This window comes from Tamandua tetradactyla, chromosome 5 (assembly GCF_023851605.1).
Source record: "Tamandua tetradactyla isolate mTamTet1 chromosome 5, mTamTet1.pri, whole genome shotgun sequence".
Lineage (NCBI taxonomy): Eukaryota > Metazoa > Chordata > Mammalia > Pilosa > Myrmecophagidae > Tamandua > Tamandua tetradactyla.
In genome coordinates this window covers 187666623-187690762 of record NC_135331.1, presented here as the reverse complement: position 1 = coordinate 187690762, position 24140 = coordinate 187666623, and the positions used below count along the sequence as shown (strand labels likewise).

At 34.5% G+C, this 24140-nt stretch overlaps 1 protein-coding gene and 1 long non-coding RNA gene across 17 annotated transcripts in view; one reads left to right on the top strand and one right to left on the bottom strand.

Moving 5' to 3' along the window:
• Positions 1–24140, top strand: part of LOC143685172 (uncharacterized) — a 189050-nt gene that overhangs the window by 48404 nt on the left and 116506 nt on the right. The window lies entirely within an intron of this gene.
• LOC143685175 (uncharacterized) overlaps positions 1–24140 on the bottom strand; it is an 87862-nt gene that overhangs the window by 4498 nt on the left and 59224 nt on the right. For both annotated transcript variants that reach the window (XR_013176447.1, XR_013176448.1), the window contains one exon: positions 20872–20907. This is a non-coding gene — a long non-coding RNA (uncharacterized LOC143685175). The remainder of the gene's footprint in view (positions 1–20871; positions 20908–24140) is intronic.

Here is a 24140-nt window from a genome sequence, read left to right as displayed (position 1 = left end):
AACACACCAGCACAATATCCCAGCGGCCCTGGGGCCCACCTGGCTCTGCCTCTGCAGCCTTCTGGGTGGGGCCTGGAACTCCTGCCCAGGACTGGGCACCTGCAGGGTATTCACATCAACTTATGTTTTTTTAATTGTTGAAATTGTCTAGAATTCTTTCATCCAGCTAGTCGAGAACTTACGGGATGCATACATGACCATAACATGGACAAGTGCGGGCCTGTGTCCCGTATGTGACACTTTCTTGTGTGGCAAGTGTGTCCTTTCTCAGTCTGTGCAGATACAGGGAGACACTCACAAACGAGTATTCGAAAGGCTCTGCTCAGAGAGCCTCGCACATCTCTCAGTGGCTGTGAGCCTCACTAGGACCCTGGGGTAGGTGTGTGAACCACTTAGTGAAAGATTGATTGGCTCCCAGTCCCGAAGCATCTGGAAGCCTTGTGGAGACAGTTTATGGCAGCCCTGGAGGTGTAAAGCACCTGGTACCATGCTGAGGTGACCCCATCAGTGAAGTGTTAATTGGCTCTGAAGGAAGCCTCATCTGGTCAATCCAGATGGAGATGAAGATTTATCTCCCTAGATTGAAAATACCACAAAAATGCCAAGCCACCTTCCGAGAAGAGTGGAACCGAAGCAAGGAATTGCAGACTGTCAATATAATGAAAGGTTAAAGAGCAATCAACGGACTCGTACCTCCCATTTTCTATAATGAACAAAGCTAGAGCGTTCACAGAGCATAAAAGCAATCTATCCTGTTTTGTTTTATTTTGAAAAGTATTTTAAATGTTCATGTCAATCAATTCTTGGATCATGGCCAGAACAGTGGAGTGCACTCAATAATTCTAAGAAAGTCAGAAGGACAAATGAGGTGCACAGACATAACCGAATTCACACTCGACACCGCCTGCATGCTTTAAACCAGTTGTTAGAAAAAGTATGTATGTCGAAAAGATGTTATCAATTGCTGTAGGTTTAGGAACTCTCTAACCTCACAACATCCTTGTACGGTAACTATTATTATCCCAGCTCAGTTACCTAAAGCTCTAAAACCTGGAAAAGGGGTGAAAATATAATATCTTTCAAATAGTAAATTCTTTAAATAATCTACGTGTTATTCTGGATTACAGGGAAAAATCCCTTGTGGCTGGTGTTTGTACACATGCATGACTGCTTTTACCTTTTAACACCAGACTGACCAAGTGGGAAAAGAGCCACAAGTTTAAGCTTCACTTAGATAACTTGGGCACAGTACTTAAAACAGAGCAACTACACTCAGTGCCAGGAGACAGATGGGATCAACCACCACAGAGAGAACAGACACAAGTTGGGACGCAGAACCTCTGCTATCCCCCTGACCCCTTTGATGTTCTCTGCACCCCAGCTTAGATTTACCAGTGAAAGGGTGGGTGCATTCAGGTCTACTTTGGCAGCTTCAAGATGCTTAAATGCTCGCCCTCACTTTGATTATCCCACTCAATAAAAATTATTTGGGAAAGGCTCTTGCTTGAAAAAATAATATGGATATACTTGATCCACCTGCTGGTATTCTGACCATACATGTGAAGAAATGTTAAATATGTTTGTTTGTTTGACATATTTTCTCACTGGATGGCCACAAAAGCAACATGACAAGATGACTAAGGAACGAGACCAATGCAGGCTGTGTTTTCCATAAGCCAGCTTTTCCCCATCCTTGGAAACAGGAGCTCATCTTCAGAAACAGAGATGAAGCATTGCTTCATTCATCTAAGAATTCCTGGGGAAATAAGTGTCTAATCTCTAAGTAAGCTTTCTGCATAATTGAAAACTTATATTAAAGCCAAAATTTTTGAACGCATTTTTGATCAACATCTTTTCAAAATATTTGAAAATGTTCTAAGTTTGCTTCTTAAGCAAGGACAAGATAATGCTTAGACACAATAAGTCATGCTCATTTCTAAATTCAGTTGTAAAAATTGAATCTTATTTTCCCAGTGAGACAGTAGGTTTTTGTTTTTGGTTTTTATTGGGGGGGGGGGTGCATGGTCCAGGAATCGAACCCAGGTCTCCTGCATGGAAGGTGAGCATTCTACCACTGAACCACCCATGTACCCTGAGACAGTAATTTTTTAAAGTCAGTTTTATATCCTTTACCAAAGACCTGATGTTGATTGAGGAAGAATATAAGTATATTTTATAAGTATATATAAATAATATTTATCTCTGATCAGTTCATACTATACTTTACACACAGCAACCATGATCACTCACATAAACCCAATTTAGTATGTTACATAAATTTATAATAATGTGTTACTGCCTAATTATTATACAAAATTCAGTGCATTAAATTTTAACATCATTGTTTTGTCTGCAAAAAAAGTGAGATGAAGTAATAGATGTATTGCAAAGGACTTCTTTAGGGAAATTTCATGTCAATCAGTGAGGAAGCTTTTATCAGGGACAGAGGGCTAGTTACAGCAGTTTTGAAACAAGCTCTGGGACACATCCTGTATTGTCTTTTAAAATTCTTATTGCCCATTTCTCTATGTCAGGCATAGACACTCTAGACAGAGATCATCTCTTCTACTTTTGAAATAAATGTCCTTTTTTATACTTGTATTGCCGTTACAACAATACAAACAACTGTATCTTATGGACTTGTAAAAGTGAGTAAAGCATTTTTAAAATCCTTATTTGCATTAAATTTTATATTATTTGATCATCCATTATTAAATTTCTTTTTGTAGTATCAAAAATTCTCAAAACATGGGCAAAAATTCTCAAAACCTGAGTCAGGATAGTCATCCAACTCAAAAGCACATGTTAATTGAATTTAACCGTAAGTCCACAAAATGAAAAGTCTTTGCCTCTAAGCCAAGCACTTTTACTTAGCTATTTTAAAGACTTACCAAAATTTGGCAAATGGTGTGCCATATTAAAGTGCTAAATTATTATGTTTAGCCCAACCAGGCCAGCAGCCCTGGAGATCTTATAAGAGGCACTAAGGATATTTATGAGACAGTCTTGTTTGTTTGTTCATTTAACATTTCAATTCATATCGCAGGAACATGGAGAAGATTAAGAACATATGATTATTTGAGTACCCCTAATTCAACCTACCACTCAAGGAAAATATCTAAGAACATTCATAGAGAGTGTCAAGGATAAAGAAGGGAATAGGCAAGTTCACTTGAAGAATGTGTTCCCAGGAATCCTTGACAAACCAGAGTGTGGCAAATCCAGAGCCCAGGCAAGTTCCTCATTGGCCACTGCAGATTGCTAGGCCGGTTTACAGGAAGAACCACAGAGGCCGGCAATCCTGTACACAGTCACAGAAGTACTGAAATCAAAGCACAGGTACTGTTTTCTGCAGAAACAGGCTGTTTGAACTCTTACATGAGACTCTAGACAGCCATGTATTAATTTTTTTTTAATGTGCATTTCTGAAGATGGTACGAGAACTTGGAAATCATCTCTCTAATCTTCGTCTAATTTGAGGGAACAAAGCATTCCTAAACACAAAGGAAAACATGAGCCAAGAAGGGATTGAAAAAGCAAAAGATTCAGAAATTGCAGAAAGTGAAAATAATCAAAGTTAAAAAGTCTGAAAGTGGAGAAATGTGAGATTATCACAATAATAAAAAACAGTCGGGGATCATTAAAGTTAGAGAAAATGTACAGTGGAAACTTCCTCTCTCTAGTTATGGCAAGATGGAAGTTAAACCTGAAGATCTGCTAATATACATAGAAATGTTTATAAAAGCAATACAAAAATATTATAATTACATTGCTGCATTTTTCAAGAAATAAAGGGAATATTCATGTTGGGGAAAAAAGGAAGAGGCAATTAATAGAACAGCAATTAGGCAAATCTTCAGCTTCCCATGACTGTGAAGTGGAAAAATGCAGGATGAGAGGGTTAGTTGGGGAAAACATTCAATATTTCCAACCTAAGGGCTTTGATTTTACAGTCTATAGGGGAACAGGAAAAAGTACCTTGAACCCTCACAAGATGGAATTTGGGGAATATGTGTAAAGAAACCAGGACCCACAAAAGGACACATCATAGTATAAGGATGGGCCAGAGAAATTCTGCCCACTAAAAAAGGAAGAGAGCAAGATAAGTGTCTCTGGCAATACTCCAAGTGACCAAAAACAAACAAATGAGAACTCTCCCCTAAGACTCTAAACCAGCACCTGAGTTTCAAGTCAATTTGAAGTTTGAAATTACTACCTCTTCATGAACTGGAAAATTCCAGGTCAAGGTATGAATTTTAAAATTCTGCTCGGGCTGATAACGCACCTGAAGTATGACAGAACATGAAACTACTTCAGAGAATTAAGCCACACAATTACCACTGATAAGGTCACGGTGAGGATTAGTTCACAATTGGAAATTACAAAATGCATAAGGACACAATTCATCATGAACTAGGGACAACAGAAAGAGCAAATCACAGGATCAGAAACCCAAGAAATGAAGATAGAAAAGTAATCAGTTAGACATGCTAAAATATGTTTTAAACAAAGATATAAATAAAGGAATTGTAAAAGAAACACACACACACATACATGCACACACCTGCACATGGGCACACTGAGCTTTGAAAAAGGAATAAAGACGTGTAGAAAAATAGATGTCACCACCACCTTTACTATAGAATTTCCACCGTGAGACAAAGATTAACAAAGGCAAAAGAAATATTCTAGAGAAATAGGACTGAGAATTTCACAGTATTAAAGATGAATGACTTGAAATAAATGCGCTCATAAAATGTTAAACAAAAAATAATGTGAAAATAAGCCCCTAAATATATTATATTTAAATGTAAGAAAATCAAAGACAAGTGAAAATTGCAAAAATTTTGAGAGATAGAATAGATGATCCACAAAAAGTACAGAATAAATATAGTAATATTTTCAAAGTGCTATAGAAAAAAATCTTCAAAAGTAAAGTTTTATATTCGGTCTGATTACCATTTAAATGTGAAGAAATATAGGGTGGGCCACAGTGGCTCAGTAGGTAAGAGTGCTTGCCTGCCATGCCCGAGGACCCAGGTTCGATTCCCGGTGCCTGCCCATGTTAAAATAAATAAATAAATAAACAAATAAATGTGAAGAAATATAAAGATATTCTCAGATAGAAGGCTTTAGGTTGTAAGGAAAATAATTACAAAGAAGGAATATCATAAAGCCTACGTTCTTGGACATAAATAGTAAAGAAAAGAACAGAGGAATGAAGAAGGAAGGGAGGGAAGGAAGGGAGGGATGAATTAGCTTAAAATGCATAATTATATAATTAAATTTTTGTGAATTAAAAAGAACAGCATACAGGAAAGTACAAAATGCACAGAAGTTAATAACAAAGAAAACACTACATACCTAAAGTAATACTCAAAAGAAAATTTATCTTTAAATATATTAATCATAACACAATAATGAAAAAATGTGCCAAGATATTCTAGAACTTAGAAAAAAGAGCAACAGGGCAAATACACAAAATCAGATGGAACATAAATACAATGGGAGCAAAAATAAACTAAATGGAGAGGAACAACAAAGACAGAACAGGAACAAAATCACAAACATCAAAAGCTGCTTCCTTTAAAAATTAATAGGGTAGAAAAACCTCAGGCAAGACTAACCAAAAAAATATATAATTTTGAGAAATATCTATATATACAACAATAAAAAGAATAATTAATTTTATGAAACCAATATAAGCAAAAGAAGATTCTGTAAAAGAAAATGGAATCGAGAGACTTTTTTAACTCAACTTTATTGAGATATATTCACACACCATATAATCTATCCAAAGTATACAATCGATGGCTCACAATATCTTTTTTTGCCAATGATTTAAATTAGTATTTGCTGGATTACCAGTGAGATTAAGCATCCTTTCAAAAGACCATTGACCAACAGATTCTCTTTTTGGTAAAATGCCTGCTTCTATGTTTTGCCAATTATCAAAGGGACATTTGAGTGAGAATTCTTTGTGTATCCTGTGTAATTAGTAGTTCTTGATAGGTCATATGTATTATAAATGTGCATGTATCATATATTTTATATATAAAATCTTTTAGTATGTGGCTTATCTCTTAACTGTGTTTATTGTATGTCTTGCCAAGAGGAATGTTTTAATTTTACAATATAATTCATTAATGTCTTCCTTAAAGGTTTATATTTTACATTTATTTAAGAAACATTTGCACCTCCAATGTTATAATGGTATTATCCTTGGAGTTGTCTAAAATTTTAACATTTTGATTTCTACACTTATTTCTTTAAATAATCTGGAATTGATATTTTGTATTAAATTATAATTAAGCATTTAATTTTACTTTTTACTTCTGGGAAATCAGTTTTTCTAGCATCAATGCTTGAATAGTTCATCTTCTTACAACTTATTTGTAGTTTCTACAAATAAGTTTCTACAAATAAGTAGTTTCAGTTGTTCACCATGCCTTTCCTATAGTATTGATTTGTTTCTCCATTTATTTCTTTAAATAATCTGGAATTGATATTTTGTATTAAATTATAATTAAGCATTTAATTTTACTTTTTACTTCTGGGAAACCAGTTTTTCTAGCATCAATGCTTGAATAGTTCATCTTCTTACAACTTATTTGTAAAATAAGTTGTTTCAGTTGTTCACCATCCCTTTCCTATAGTTGATTTGTTTCTGGGATCCTCTTCTTTTTCCATTGGCTTTACTGTCTGTTCTAGTTTGCTCACTGCTGGAATGCAATATACCAGAAACAGAATGGCTTTTAAAAGGGGGAATTTAATAAGTTGCTGGTTTACAGTTCTAAGGCCAAGAAAATGTCCTAATTAAAACAAGTCTATAGAAATGTCCAATCTAAGGCATCCATCCAGGGAAAGATACCTTGGTTCAAGAAGGCTGAAGAAGTTCAGGGTTTCTTTCTCAACTGAGAAGGCACACAGCAAACAGGGCTCCTCTCTCAGCTGGAAGGGCACATGGCAAACACAGCATCATCTGCTAGCTTTCTCTCCTGGCTTCCGGTTTCATGAAGCTCCCCGGGAGGCATTTTCCTTCTTCATCTCCAGAGGTAGCTGGCTGGTGGACTCTCTGCTTCGTGGTGCTGCAGCATTCTCTGTCTCTCTGAATCTCTCATTCTCCAAAATGTTTCCTCTTTTATAGGACTTCAGAAACTTACCAAGACCCACCCAAATGGGTATAGACATGTCGTCACCTAATCCAGTTTAACAACCACTCCTGACTAAATCACATCATCCAGGGAGATGATCTGATTACAGTTTCAAACATACAGTATTGAATAGGGATTATTCTACCTTTATGAAACGGGATTTTGATTAATACATGACTTTTTAGGGGGCATACTTCCTTTCAAACCAGCACACTGTCCATTCCTGAATTGACAGCTTGCTTTCTTAACTATGATAATCTTGTAACTCTTGATATTTGAGTACCTTGACATTTGTTTCTTTTCCAAAATTGTTTTAGCTATTCTTCTCCCTTATCTCTACTCTACACATTTTAGAATGAGCTTGTTAAGTTCCTCTTAAAAATCCTTTTCTGGGTGGGCCACGGTGGCTCAGCAGGCAAGAATTCTTGCCTGCAGTGCCAGAGGACCGGGGTTTGATTCCCAGTGCCTGCCCATGTAAAAAAAAAAAAGAAAAAAAATCCTTTGCTAATCTGAGGGAAATTGCATTTAAGTTTTAACGAATATAGACAGAATTGACACCTTCAGAATATTCAGTCTTCCAACTTGTGAATATATCTCTCTCCAATTGTTTGTCTTTGTCAATGTCCTTGATAATAGTTAGAGATTTTTCTATAAGATACCTTATAGGTTATATTGCTACTGTCAGTAGTAAATTTTTCTATAACATTTCCTAACACATAATTACAAGTGCTTAGGAATCCTGATGATTTAAAAATATATATATTGGTTTTATATACAGCAGTCTTGCTGAACTCTATTACTTCTCAACATTTAGCTGTAATTTCTTTTGTATCTTCTATATAGACAACCATTCCCTCATCACCAAAAAGTAGTTTTCTCCTATTTTCCAATAACTTTATCTATCATAAATTTATTTTTCTTTTCTTATTATTTCAGCTACACTTGTTTTGTTTCCGATGCATCATCATTGGATATGATAGTTTTGCTAAAATTTTTTATAGATTTCCTTACCAGGTAAAGAAATTCTACCTATGCCTTTCATAAGGCTGTTTTTTTAATTTTTATTTGAATAAGTATATGTTAAATTAGTGTTAGAATTAAATAACTTGTTTTATATAAGTAAATTAATTAATCCACAAATACTTAAGGGAGGTAGAAAGTTAAGCTAGATACAATGGCCTGAAAATAATGATAAATACTATCTTGTTTTTAGATTAAAACAATCAAAACAAAACAAAGCAAAAGCTGTATATTCATATCAACAGCATTTTGGGTAAAAAACATCTCAGAGGTTCCATCTGACTGAAAGCTCCAATTGACCAAAGTCTACTGTTTCACTCAAAAATCTAAAGCAATCCTAGACTGTGTATACACTGTGTATCGCTCTCTTCTTTTGTGACCAGACCAATTTGGAATAGTCTGGTTATATTTTGAGCTTCTCTTCCCCATTTTAGTAGAGACATAATTAGTACATATGAAAAAAAAAAAGGAAGAAAAAAAGGGAAGTCAATATTTCATTCTCTGAGGAAAGGCTGGAGCAATTATTGCTGTTTAACCTGGAGGAGAATCAACTGGCATGGGAAAGCAGTCTTTAAATATTTAAAAGACAATTGAAGAGCAATTAAATCAGTTACGTGTGTCTCAAGAGAACTGAAGTCTGACCAAAGGAGGAACCATTATCAGGAGGCAAAATCTGCCTTCAATAGACAGAACCACCTTCAATTTGAGCCATATAAAAATTGAATCAGATGTTTTAAGTGGTAGTCATCTCCATAGCACTGAGGAGTTGGCTATTCGGAAGTAAATCCAAGCTTTGGGTGAGAGTTAGACCACAGATTTCCGTATTTAACTTTCTTCTCTAATATTCTTTCATTTCATAATAAACACAATTTTATTAATTCAATGATTTTCACTTTTTGTGTACTAAATTATGACCTCAAAAAATAATATTTGGCTGAAATTTACCAGCAATAATTTTATGACCATGACAGTTTCATGACCTGGTTATCTTTTAGTTGTCAAAGTTGATAGCAAGAAAATCATCATCTCTTGGAATATCTTCAAGAACTGAACTTTAGTTTTCCAAAGTTTCCTTTCTGGTTGAGCCTGAAAGTGCCAGTCTGGTAAAATCTAAATATTCCAGTCCATTATACTGCCCAGTAAGAAATCAGTATCTAATCTAACTGGATTAGTTGGTGCCGTAAGGAAAAAATCGCTCTTCAATAATTATTAAACAAAGGCAGAAAAATGAATTCGGAAATTAGTCATTACAACTAAACACAATGTAAGTAATCAGAGTGTATATAAGCAAAACAAATGCAAAAAGAAGTTTCGTCTAATTCAAAGCCATGCTAAAAGGCAGACAGTGTTCAAACTGGGCAGTGGGCAAAGATATTGGTGATAACTGATCCCACTTTAGAGATGTTATTTTAACTATAGTACTGCATGCTTTAAATTAGTATCTATACAATGATAGTATTTAGAATAAAAGGACAAAAAAGCAAATTGCATAATAACTCATAATTTTGTATCATCATTAAACTGTTGATTCAGTACCTAATACATAACAGGCACTGTCTACTCACAGGTAATAGAGTCTATTAAGAAAGGAAATCAATAATCAAATCTAACAGAGTATACAAACTTTCATGTAGAATTCATTGTGATTTTATTTTAGTTAAATATAGTGTTGAATATTTAATGAACAGGAGACAATTATACCTTGGTAGCCATGGCATAAAACTTCCTGATTATTACTTCTTTTCTGAGACAATAGTTGAAGCATTTTATTGGATAGACTTCATGACAACTAGATTAAAGTATTGAAAAAATATTTTCATTTTTGGTGGGCCATGATCTCCGTATATTCAGAGCCTTACTTTAATGGATTTTCTAATAGACATAATTTCAAAATTTACAATGTATTGTATAAACAGGAAAAGTAAAAACAAAAAAGAAAAAAGAGAAGGGCTGCATATGTCTGACACACTATCAGAAACAGGAAATGATAGCTGACATCTCAGCAAAGGAGAAAATTGAAAAGGCACAAAATTATTTTCTATAACAGAAGATTGTGGACACAATAATCCTTTCACATGTCAACAATCCCAGGAGAAAATGTAGCTTTGTATAATGATTAAAGTTTTTAATAAAGACTCTTGAGTGATCAATCAATTCTTTAATCGTGAGTTATATATTATTTAAGAAGATGGAAAAAGGTAACAGTCCAGCAAAAGAGTTATAATGACTACACTTTTATTATTACAATAATGTCTCAAATGTCTGATGTCAGAAAAAATAAATTTTCATTTTAAAATTAACTGAGATTTCATGTTCTAAAGTAATTTGACGGGTGTAATTCAGTCGAAATAACAAATAATTGGAGCTTGGGCTTTTAAAATATTTTTAAAATAAAAATCACTTTGCAATGCAAAAAGTACTAAAAAATGTGAAGTTGAAAAAACTCCCCTAGAAATAACTTTTTATATGTCTAGAAATACAGTTGGAGGATGGATGGATGGATGGAAATGGGTGGAAGGATGGATGAATAACATTATCTTTATACAAATAAAACATATATTCTGCTTTAATGAACAGAATTAGAGTTTTACTTTAGGGGAATAAGAAAAACTGGAAAGAAACATGAAAGAATTTTTAAGCACTGTATAAATATTTCTTTAGCATAAAAGATAGTATTTTTGCCTGCCCACGCCAAAAAAAAAAAGGATAATACTTTTTAGATCAGTTAAATTCTCAGTTGGGGATTGTCAAGTTTTATTTTCTGAAAATAAAATGACAAGAATAATGAAGTTTTTACTATCATTATATTTTGTCATTTCCTTACATTATAAATAGTTTTATTTTATTAATATATTTACTATCATGCTTGTTTGCTATAACTTTGTGATTTTTAAAAAATTGGGCATTTAATCAAAATAAAATGTCTTATCCTGTTTAGTGTTTTCTGTTGTTGTTAATTTGTATTGGAGTATAAATACATACTGAAAAGTATATAAATAACTATACAAATTAATGATTTTTTAAATTCACCATCCATATAAACACTAAAATCAAGAAATAGCATGTTACCAAGGACCCATAAAACCCATTATTCCAGTCATAAACCTCCTCAAATGTAGTAACTTCCTTAATTTCTAGATTGGCTTTGGCTATTTTTGAAATTCATATATTTAGGCTCTGGCTTCTTGTACTCACTGTATTTGTGAAATTCATCCATTACACTGAATGTAGAAGTAGTTTATTCATTCTTGCTGCTATAAAGAATTTATGTTAATTTAATACAAATTAACCATTCACTTTGACTGATATTTGGGGTCTTACGGATTTTGTTATTATAAATACTGCTGCTATAAACATTTTTAAAGCTATTTTTTCATGAATGTAGTCGTTCATTTCTATTGGGTATATACCTAAAGGTAGAATTGTGGGTCAAAGTAGATAAGCCCAAACAGTTTTCCAATGGGGTTCTGAACTGATTTTTTAAAATTTATTTTTGCATACAATGTGCAAACAATGATATATTTGCATATCTGCCTTACCATTTCCTTCCTTGCTCAGGATTGCACAGTTCTTCTGATCGACTATTAATCTGCTATAGTGGATGACTTCTTAACTTCCCTTTATCTGAAAATAATTTGCTTTCCCTAATGAACTAAAATTAAATGATGGGCATTTAATGTTTCATGCTTTTATTCTGCAGCTTGAATACTTAGCAGAAAAGTGATGAACTCAGCTGAAGTTATGAAGGACAGCTGAACAGGCTCTGGACTTCTTTCTCACTTCTGGGGATTGTTAATTGTTGTATACTGGACACTGCTTCTACCTGGAAGTGTATTTAATTCCAGTGGGGAATGACCTTCATCAGATTTAGCATATAGCTCTGGAACTCTAACTTTCATCCAAGATCAACCCTCTTGATCACTTCAAAATAGCTGCCTGAGTTCAAACCCAACTTCTACCATTTACCTATCTGGCTTTGGTAATTTACTGAACTTTCTTTGTCTCAGCTTTCTCAACCATAAAAAAAAAAAAAGGAATAATAAGGTAGCAAAATGACAGGTTTCTTATAAGGAAAAAAATGAGAATTCATTTAAAACACGTAGAATGATCCCTGGTTGCAGTATTGTGGGCACTAATCTTCTATTTCTTTTTTTCTTTCCTTTAACTATAATCCATTACTACCCGGTGAGAAGAGCCAAAAGATAATACTCACTTGGTTTGTTCTTTCTAGCCTTGAGGGATTTAGAATTCTCTGAATTTTCTGGCACATAGGTAGAGTTTCTGAGATATGGTAGGGTGTGGGTAGGGGGGAATGGCAGCCTTATCCCAATGTATTGCTCCAGAGTCATCTTGTTCTTATCTTGGCTGATACATTTTTAGTTTTCTGACATGTGTCCCTGCTTTTTGCTATTGGACTTTTGTTATTATCACTTGTGTTCTCATAACAGATACTTGGAGAAAGGAGATTTTGTACTGCAGTTCCACCATGCATAATAGGAGTCCACCAATTCATTTTTATCTTTTAACTGAAATATAACATACATGCAGTAAACTGCATATAACTTATAGCACAATGAATTATCAGAAAATGATAAATCATATAGCCACCAACCAGGTAAAGAGAGAAAAAATTACCAGTGCCCCCAAAAGGTCCAAATGTCCCAAAGAGTAACTAGCCTCTCCTCCTTCCCAAAGGTAAATATCAGCTTGATTTCTAGCACTGGAGCTTAGTTTTGCCTGTTTTTGAACTTTATAGGAATGAAATGTCCAGTACATAATTTTTTCATGTAGTGGCTTCTTTTATTCATTCTTTTATTATTTTATTACTGTGTTTGTGAGATCATTTGTGTAGTTTCATATAGTTGTAGTTCATTCATTTTCATAACTATATTGTATTCCATTATTGTTATATCAAAATTACCTATTTGCTATTTAAAGACATTTTGATGGTTTCCAATTCTGGACTATTACAAAAATGTTGCTATAAATATTTTTGTATGTATCCCCTGGAGACAACATTTCTGATGGGTATATACTTACGGGTATAATAACTGTGGCAGAAAATATGAATAAGATTTCAGTGAGGCAGATATTACATTGTGGGAATCAGAGTGATCTGATCCCCAGTATGATCTATACTGACAGGGAAAATAGAAAACAAATTGAACTTACCTGTAACCCCATGTTATAAAGAGAATACCTTATAGCTTATAACACAACCCTGGTCCCTTTCCTAAGCAACCTTATTGTAAGTAGTTGGTTCAGAAAAACTTATGTCATTCAAAGATAAAAAATAATCAAAAATCAAAATGGAGCCAGCGCAGGATCTATAGAAAGACAGAAAAAAAGAAAACAAACAGAAAATACAAATGGGAGACCTTAAGTATGGGACAGAAAAATGTCACAGAGCAGATGAATTTTGTAAGCAAGTATATTACCAAATATTTTAAAGTATATTAATATAATCATCTTTATAAAACAATAGTACAAATAAGAGTTATAAAAGCACAAGAATATATGCTGAAATGATGGAAGTAAAAAATGAAGATGGGAAGCTCATGAAAAAAACATAATAAATATATAAGCTATCAGAGAAAATAAGATAAAATATCTTAAGTTATAAAATAAAGAAGATTAGACAATATTAACAACAGAGTGATAAACATAAGGGACAGAATTGAGGAAAGTAAGCTAAATGATGTTTAAGGGACAAAGAGTTAAAAGGATAAAGAAAATACAGCATGGTGAACAAGCAAAGAAGATTTAACAACAATTGATATGAGTGAAGAAAACATTAAAAAATAATGGAACAGATCATTTTTATTATAATTCAAGAACACTTTACAGGAAAAATTCATGCATCTATAGATTGAAATAATATAAAAGACTAGCATAAGAAATCAAAAATGAAAGTGAAATGTAACCTACTAAAATACTAGATTTCAAGAATAAAATAACTGGGGACCATCCAGATTAAAAAGAAAAATTCACAGTCCTTGTAAAATGATTTAGAGGAAATTAGCCTCACACTTTGTACAACAAAGAACAAATCTAGAAGGTAGAAAACAGTGGAGCAATCACTATTAAGTACTCAAGGAAAGAAAGGATGATTCAAGAGCTTTATATACAATCTGTTGTTCTATCATGAACGCAAACTATTTTACACACTTCCAATCATACAGGGAATCTAGTTCCCATAAGTCTTATTAAAGAATCTACTAGAAGATAGAATTGAGTCAATCTAGAAATTAACAGGAAAGAAGAACCATAGGCAAAAGGGAGAACATAAAAACAAATGTGAAAATTATGATTACCTAATATAAGGCAATTTTTAAAAAGAAACTATTGAGGGAAATTTATTAAGGGAAGTAAGAGATAAATAAGCTGGTATAAGAGCACTTTTGCATTTTTGAAGAATGAGACTGTGCGCCTCCTTCCTGGGTAGCCCCGCCCTGCCGGACCCTGCTGTCACTGCGTGGCAGGCTGCTCTGCTCCCAGGCCTCCCACCGTGGCAGCTGGGCTGGCTCTGAACTCCAACTGGGCTGGCTCAGTACCGCCAGGTCTGCTCTAGTTCAAGTGTTCACATTTCCATTTCACTGTTTGTGCATTTTAAAAATCTATTGTGGCAGCCTCCAGTTGCACTGGCTTCCTTGCCTGGGTATTCTAAGTCCTCTCGTCAGGAACTAATTACTGTTTTTATTAGTACTATGGTTTACATTGGTTTGGAGTTGCCTTCTTCTAACCCTATTGTACATTTTATAAAGCAATTTTATAGAATACAATTTTTCAAAAATTAATACAATCTGTCATAGCAGAAATTACTGTATATTTGAAGGTGTCAAATTAAACACAAGAACAGTAAGTTAATTAACCAAAATTAAGTGGTGGGTAAGGAGGAGGAAGGAAGCAGAATTAAATTAATTCTGCCCTTCATCATTGTAGAACAGAGTTTATTTCTAAAGAAATAGAGAATTGGTGATTATACAATATAATTATAAAGGTAAACATTAAAATAAAAATATAAAATGTCCAAATTACCAGACAGCACATAATTAAAACAACCAAAAGGGGGGAGGGAATTATATAGTGTAAGATTTCTTTTAACAAAGAAATAAACTAAGAAAGCATGATATTACATAAAATAAAAAATAAATCTAAACTTATCTATCATATCAATAAGTATAAATGTGACAGAGCTTTTAAACTATGAACCGCCCCCCCGCCCACAAAAAAAAAAAAAAACACTAAAGTATCCACACATCTGTTTGAAGATATCAGAGAATTAAAGCAGGCAGGATTTGAGGGCCCTAGATTTCAGAGGTAAGTAAAGCTCATTGAAAGAAACCCAACATTCTGTGCAACTTTTCCTCTTAAGGTATCTCCCTCTTCATAATCGGAGTACAGTGTGAGATTGATGAGCCAGTGGAGAGCTGAGCAAATAGCAGCAGAACAGAACGCTCAGCTGTCCAGCAGAGTTGGGGAGGTAAAAGGTGGAGTTCAGCACTAGCAAAGTAACCAAAATATTAAGAAGCCAACACTGTAGCAGAAGGGAAATGCATACAGGAATTACTGGCCTTCTACATTGCATTTTTCTTTTTTTTTTTTTTCTTGCTGCATGGCTGATACCTAAATAGAACAAGCTAAACAAAAATGACCTGCTTGTACTGAGGTTCTAAGTGAGGGTTTTGGCAGTCACACAGTTTGGGGGAGATAAAAATGAAGTTTTCTTCTTACCAAAGAGGAGATGCTGTGATTAAAAAAACCCCAGGCTCTCAGTTGGGACACTTACAGCACTATATTCTGGAAGATAAACATGAAATTCAGCAGGTTTCCTAGAGGCTTAACTTTAATTCGATTGAGATGATCTTACCCTAATGTAATTGACTACTTGAGGTTAGACTGAATCATCTCTGGATGAGAAGAACGTCTCTCAAAATCCATATGGTCTTGCAAAAATAACGTATGGTCCTAAATAAAAAAGGGCCTCACATGCAAAAAACAAAACCAAGTTGCAGCAATGGGGTGGAGAAGAAACACAAAAAGAGACCTAAAAGTGATTCAAATAATGGTGTTATCAGCCATGGTCTTTAAATAACCTAGGTAATTTTGCTCAAGAAAATACATAATTAGATGATGCATTTAGCCAGAGAACTTAGGATCTAAAAGAGTATAAGGAAATAGAATTAAAAAGTTATGTGCACTGAAATTAAAAATAAATGGGCATCCCCACCACCAAAAAATAAGTAAATAAAAAAAGAACAAATAAATAAATAAATGAATGGGTGTGATGAATCACAGATTTGACACAACTAAAAAGAGGATGATAAGTCAATTCAAACTATATAAACAGAATCACAGAGAAATAAAAGGATGAAAAATATATAAAAGAACATAAGAGGTGGGCCACGGTGGCTCAGCAGGCAAAAATGCTTGCCTGCCATTCCAGAGGACCCAGGTTCGGTTCCCAGTGCCTGCCCATGTTAAAAAAAAAAAAAAAAAAAAAATCATAAGAGGTATTTAGGACATAAGAAGAGATCTAGTATACACACTCTTGGGTCTCCTTAACAGTGGAAATAAAGAATAGGAAACAGTTAAATTTTGAAGAGATAATGGCCAATGACATGCATCAAGCAATAGATTTAAAAGCCAGAAGTGCGAAGAATATAAAGAAAGCCACACCTAGGCATCTCACAAGAAAGCTACTGAAACAAAACAAAAATGAAGAGAAAACCTTTAAATTCAGGAAGAGAAATAAAAGGCACATTCATTAAATGGAACAACAATATGACTTGGAGTTGACTTTTCAACTGAAACTTTGGAAATAAAATTATTCTTTAAAATAATTTCTTTAAAATTATTATATAAAAAAAACAATTACCTTGAAGGCTACACACATTGACAATGTCCCTCAAAAATGAAAATGAAATAAAGGTATTTTCAGATAAACTGGGAGAATTCAATACTAGCCTATTTCAAAAAAAGAAATACTAAAGCCAAACAGTCAGGAAGAAGAAAAATTATCCCAGAGAAGAGCACAGAAATGCAGGCACAAATGACATGTTAAAATGAATGGTAAATTTGTGGGCACCCTAAAGAAATATTAGCTATTGAGAACAATAATATCCTGTGTTACTGAAACATATGTAAAATATATCATGACAATAATGCCGAAGTGGGGAGGAGAATACTGGAGATCAAGTGCTCTAAATCCCTGCATTTTCTAGGAAGTGTCTAAGGCCCTACGTTCTCAAGGAAGTGGACAATGTTTTAATCTATACTAGATTTTACTAAGTTAATTCTGCATGTTATCATCTCCATAAAGTTGTAATCATAAGCGAATATGAACTGAAATGTAATAATATCAATTCTATCCATATTGTTCTATAGATTCAATCAATGCCCAATCAATCAGCACCCCAGTAAAGTTGTTTTGGCAGAGAATGACAAACTGATTCTAAAATTTCCATTAAAATGAAAAGGGCCAAGACTAATCTGGACAATCTTTAAAAACAGCAACAAAATTAGAAGATTTGAAGTATAAGACATCAAGAGTTACCGTAAATGTACAGTAAATAAGACAGAGTAGCAGTGGCACAAGGACAGACAAGTAGACCAAAAGAATCCTGAAACAGGCCTACACATCATATCAATACTTGGTTTGTGACAAGTTAACACTGCAGTGCAGCAGGGAAAGGAGGATCCTTTAAACAAGTGATGCTGGATTAATTGCATAACCACCTGGAAAAAAATGATTCTTGATTCCTATCTTACAGCAATACAATAATCAGTTCTGAGTAGATTTACTAATTATGTAAAGTAAAACAATAAAAGCTTAGAAAGTAACACTGAAAAATACCTTGAGAAATAGACAAAAATTCTTGAACAGGATGCAAAAAAAGCACTACTGAGGAAAGAAAATATCAATAAACTGGACCATGTTATAATTAAGATATTTTCATTTATTAGAAGATGCCATTAAGAGAGTATGGGATCAGGCAGAAGGTAGATTTTCAAACAACCTATGAACATCTTTTCCCAACTTTCTTTCATTTCCCAATCCTGTTTATCTCAAGTTGTATCTGAAAGCACTTCCTCAATAAACCACTTGCACAAAGATCCCTTAGACTCTGCTTGTAAGGAAATAGCCTAAGACATGCATATGCTTTAAAATAGAGAACAGGAAAGACAAAATATATGAAACTGTGAAGAATTACAGCAGAAAGTCAATATCTATACAAAAGCAAATGAAAATCCAAGTACTAAAAATATCTGAAATTAAAAACTCATCAAAAATTCATAAGACCAGATTGGACAAAGCAAAAAGCAGGTTAGTGAACTGGAGACAAGCCAATAGAAAATTTCCAAACTGAATCAAAGAGAGAAAAATGAATCAAAATCTCATAAAATATTGTAAGAAACATGTAGAACATGTTGGAGTAAGAAGAGAAAATGAAAGAGAATGAACAGAAGCAGTGTTTGGGAAAAAAAAATGGCTGAACTTTTTCTAACTGATGAAAGATATCAACCCAGGAAGCTTATGGTTATTTTGAACAAAATTAATGGAAAGCCAAGGGAATTGGAATAAAATTTTGCAGCCCTAAATGAAAGTAAAACTTGCCTAAAGAGGTCTATGCCTAGTGGAAATATCCTTCAAAAATGAAAGTGAATAAAATTCAAAACTATAAAATTTCCAGAAGAAAACATGGTAAAAACCTGCATGATGTTGAGTTTGGCTATAAGTTTTTAGACACATCACCAAAAACACAATCTATGAAAGAAAAATTAATAAATCGGACTTTCATAAAATTTTAAAATCTTCTCCAAGAACACTAGGAGAATGAAAAGAAAAGCCACAAATTGGGGGAAAATATTTATATATATATTGTATATGGACTTGTATAGAAAGAACTCAAAGTACGAAATCCAATTAAAAATGGTTAAAAGATCTAAACATCTAAACAGACACAGTAAAGACTATATACAGATGACAAGTGAGCATGTGAAAAATGCACATCATTTGTCATTAGGGAATTGCAAATTAAAACAGCAAAGTGATATTTCCACATCTGTTAGAATGGCTAAAAAAAGAAAAAGACAATACCAACTGCTGGCCAAGATGTACAGGAACAGGAACTCTCATTCATTGCTGATGGGAATCTGAAATACTAGCAAATTGCATTCACTAATATATATAAAGAAAACAGAGCATGACTAATTAGAGTTCGGACCAGGATTGAAAAGCAGGTTTAATACCTTTTAAAAATTAATCAGTATAATCCACCAAATTAAATACTAAAAGAGTGAAACTGTAATGATGATTTCAATAGAATAAGAAAAGCATTTGATTAAATTTTATACCTGTTCATGTTTAAAAAAAAAAAACTCAATTAAGAATTAGAAGTGTATTTTTCTAATCTGATAAAGGGACCTATGAAAATAAAAAGTTAATGTTAAATATTGAAGGCAACTGAACATGAATAACTAAACAATATCTATTAATAGCTCTTCAATTTCACTTTCACTGAAGGTCCTAACCAGTTAATATGCTGAAAAAAAAGTAAATAAAATACAAAATAGGAAGTCATTATTCAACGATAATTTTATTCTTTCTATAGAAACCTCAATAGGATCTACAAATAAATGGCTAAAAATAATAGGTGAATTTAGGAAGGTCACTGGAAACAAGGCCAAAATTTAACAATCAACCCTATTTCTCTATATTATAAATAAATAATTGGAAAGTGACATTTATATTATAAATAATACCATTTATAATAAAATACCAAAACATCTACTACCTGGGGATACATGCTTTAAAACAGCACAAGACCTCTTCACTGAGATCTATAAATCATCACTGAAAGAAATTAAAGAAAATCAAATTAACTGGAGGGATATACCATATTCATTGGCTGGAAAACTCAATATTGATAAGCTATCAATTCTCCCCCAAATCAGTGCAATCCCTACCAAAACTCCAGCATCAGGTTATTCTGTGTAAATTTATAAACTTATTCTAAAATGTACATGGAAATGCCAAGGACTTAGAATAGCCAAGGAAATATTGAAGAAGAAAAGCTTAGCTGGAAGATTATACTACTAAATATTGAGTTATTTGAGGCTAAAAGTAATTTAGACAATGAGGAATTATCACATGAACAGATATATCAAACAATGGAACAAGTTAGAGAACCTAGAAAGAGACCCAGTCAAAAGCAGCAACCTCATTTTGATAAACACTATTGCAGTTGCAATTCAGCCTACAAGCGATAATCCTTCAATGAATGGCCTGGGTCAGTTGGAGATCCATATGAATAGAAATGAACCTTAAACCCTATGTTATATTATATATAAAATCTATTCAAGAACTATCAAACCTAAATGTGGAAAGTAAAACAATAAGTCTCCCTTAGGATAGGCAACAATTTCTTAAGCAGGATTTAAACAGCAATCACTACAAAGAAAAGATCAGATATTAAACATATCAATAAAATCTATTTATTAAAAATCACCATTGGCAGAGTAAAACCACAAGCTACCATTTTATCCAGAATAAAATATATATATATATACCTATAAGCCAAAAAGAAAAAGACAGAAAACACAACAGAAAAATGGACAAAAGACAAACAGGAACTTCACAAAGTATATGCAAATAGCCAATAAGCATATAAAAATGTATTCAACAAGTTCTCACCTGCCATGCCAGAGACCTGGGTTCAATTCCTGGAGCCTGCCAAAGCAGAAAAAAGAAAAAAATGTGTTCTAAATCATTAGAGTCCTCTAGGAAATTTAATACCAAAATGTACATTATTACTGTAACAACTTCTAAGACCAATAAATACAGTTCTGACTCTATCCAAAGTTAAACCAGAGACTAAGGGCATAAGTCACCCTCATTTCAGACATAAGCCTCAAGTTCTGGGGTTCCTGTGCCAGTCACACTTCTAACCGTTTGGCTACAAATTGGGGATTTTCCTCATCCCCTCAGGTTGCACTAGAAGGACTCATGGAAGGCAGGAAAGTGCTTTGCTTGTAATTATGATTTCATTGTAGCAAAAAAGGATACAAATCAGAAGAAGTCAAAGGAAGAGATACACAGAATGAGGTAAGTCTGGCTTTCAAATGCAAAGCTTCCATGCCCTCTCTATGTAGAATCCTCCTGGCATATCAAATGTGTATTATCAGTTAGGGAAACCCACTTGAGCTTCAACATCCAGTTTTTAGTGGGTTCTTATTACATAAGCATGACTGATTCAATGCCCATGTGATTGATCCAACGTCCAGTTTCCTCTCACTTCCCAGATGACACACCGATATACATCTCAAAGCCGTAACCCCTGAATTATATGACAGGTCTCTCTAGTCTGGCCAGTCCCCCCACTCTAAGAGTAAAAGTATGGCCTTTTCCCCAGAATCATCTCATTAGCCTAAACTATCAGGTGTGATCTCAGGCCCAACATGAATAAGAAAAGACACTCCTATCACAGGAAATTCCAAAGATTTAGAGGGTATTTCTCTGGAGATAAGAGAGAGACAAAGACAGCCAAGTTCTTTATTATATCACAACTACACATTCAGCATAATGCTAAAATTAAAAGTACTGATAATATAAGTGACCATGAAGAACTCTCAAATAATATTAGTGGGTATTTAAAATTGGAAGTGTATGTGGGGAAGTTATTTGGCATTTGTGGTGGTTTGAAGCTGTATGAACCCCAGAAAGACATGTTCTTAAATCTAATCCATTCCTGTGGATATCAACCCATTTTAAGTAGGACATTTTGAAGATCCAGCTCAGAAGGCATGGCCCTCCTCCATCAGGATGGACCTTGATCGTCTTACTGGAGTCCTTTAGAAGCAGATTAAAATTCAGAGAGTTGGAGAGAAAGTCCCTGAGGGAAAACCAGAAGCTGAAACCCATGGAGCCTGGAAGAGAAGGGAGAGGCCAGAAGAGGCCACAAGCATTGCCCTGTGACTAGCTGAGGGCCAAGGACACCAGCAGCCAGCCATGGAATGCCAACCTTTGGAAGAAAGCACCACCTTGATAATGACTTGATTGGGACTACTGTAGCTGAGAAATCAGGATTTAAGGGATGATTTTGATACTGAATCCTATAGATATTTCTTTTTGCTTTCTGGTATATTAGAGTAGACCGAGGCAATCACCTGAAATCTCTAAATTGTAATCTAGCCACCTTGATCTCTCATTATGGTTGTATAGCCCTTATCTTCTGCCCCGTGATTGTAAAAACCTTATGACTAACCTTCATTTGTACCCAGTTATCCAGTTTTTCAACTTTGGAGTCTGTCATCACTAAAGACAGCCCGTAATGTTTATTAATGAAGGGTTTAGGTCAGCCCAGAACTAACCCACCCCAAGTCCAAAGTTATCTTGATAACCAAGACTGGATCTAATCAAATTGGTCCCACCTGACATGTGCAGAAGCTTAGACTTTAACCTACAAGTTATCTATACTTCATTCTACCATTTTCTTTCATACATACTGTGATTAAGCAAGTAATCAATCTGCACATGCTCAAGAACGAGATCACTTCTAATTACATCATCTGGGGCCATTATCCTAAATGCTGCCCATCTTTTTCTCTAATAAACCTATCAGAATTACTGCAGTTCCAGGAGACAGTAGGCCATATGATCTCCTACTACATGCCTAGTAAGAAACGCTTTGTCTCTTTGAAACCCCAGTGTCTCAGGAATTGGTCATTGAGTGCATCTGGCAAAAGAATTCGCCACCTTTGTCCAATAACACTTTTTCTTAGCTTCAAAGCCATAAGCAAATAAATTCCCATTGTAATGCCAAACCATTGCCTGACATTTGCTTGAGCAGCCCAGGAAACTGAAACAGCATTATTACAGCACATATATGTCTACCACAAGGCCTAGCAATTCCAGTTCTAAACATGAGCTCAATAAAAATGAGTGCTTACTTATAGTATCCAAAAGACATATACAGTTAAGTTCACAGTAACTTTATTCTTAGCAACCTAACAGTGAGAACAACTGAAATGCTCATTAACATTAGAGTAGATAATTTACCGAAACTATGGCTACTAAAGTAGATAGTCGTTCAGTTGAGAAATATCACAGAACAATGAAAATATATATTGCTGCCAGATGCAAGAATATGAAAGAACATGCAGATTCATCTACACAATCCAGAGTATTTAAAGGTCCAGAATTCCATGTACTTGAGGTCAGAAAAAAGCTAAAGAATTTGTTGTAACATATCAACCAATTATGAGAAAAATACAGTGGGAGAAAAGGGAGAAAACAAATGTGAAGAGTCAGGCTTCTGGCCAGAATCCTGCGTGTGATATTTCAGTTCCTAAACAGGCAGTTATGTAGGCTTTACCTGGTATGTCGGGGATGTTGGGGAGAAGCTGCCCTCCCAGCACAGACCTCTTGCCCAGCCAATGCACCGGATATTGGGGAGGAGTTGCCCACTTGGACTCAGCCCCCTGGCTGCTCGTGCTCTTACACATACCTGCATTCCAAACCCATGGCCTTCCTCACACACCTCTGCTGAGACCTCCCCATTCGGGGCAAAGTGGGGAAACCTTGAAGACACTTTTCTCCATTCTGACTCGGTACTCTTCCCCTCCTACCCATCCCCTTCCCAGGCCCTGTACATAAAACTACAGGAGTTCAGGGCTACTCAATAGTGAGTAGCGTATCCAACTGACCCTCAATGGTGGTGCTATTCCATGGGGGCAAACAGAACAGAGGGAACAGGTGCATTTCCTCTGCATTAGCCTCTTGTTTATACCACTGCAGTAAGTGATTAATGGCCTCACCGTTATTTTCATTTTGACCTGATTGTCTTAATTGGTTACTTGTGATATCTGGCAGCTTAACTCAGCACTCGCAGCTCACTTCAGCTCCTGACAAAATACAATACTGCTATGATTAAATAAATAATTAATAATCATGAAAATAGAAGT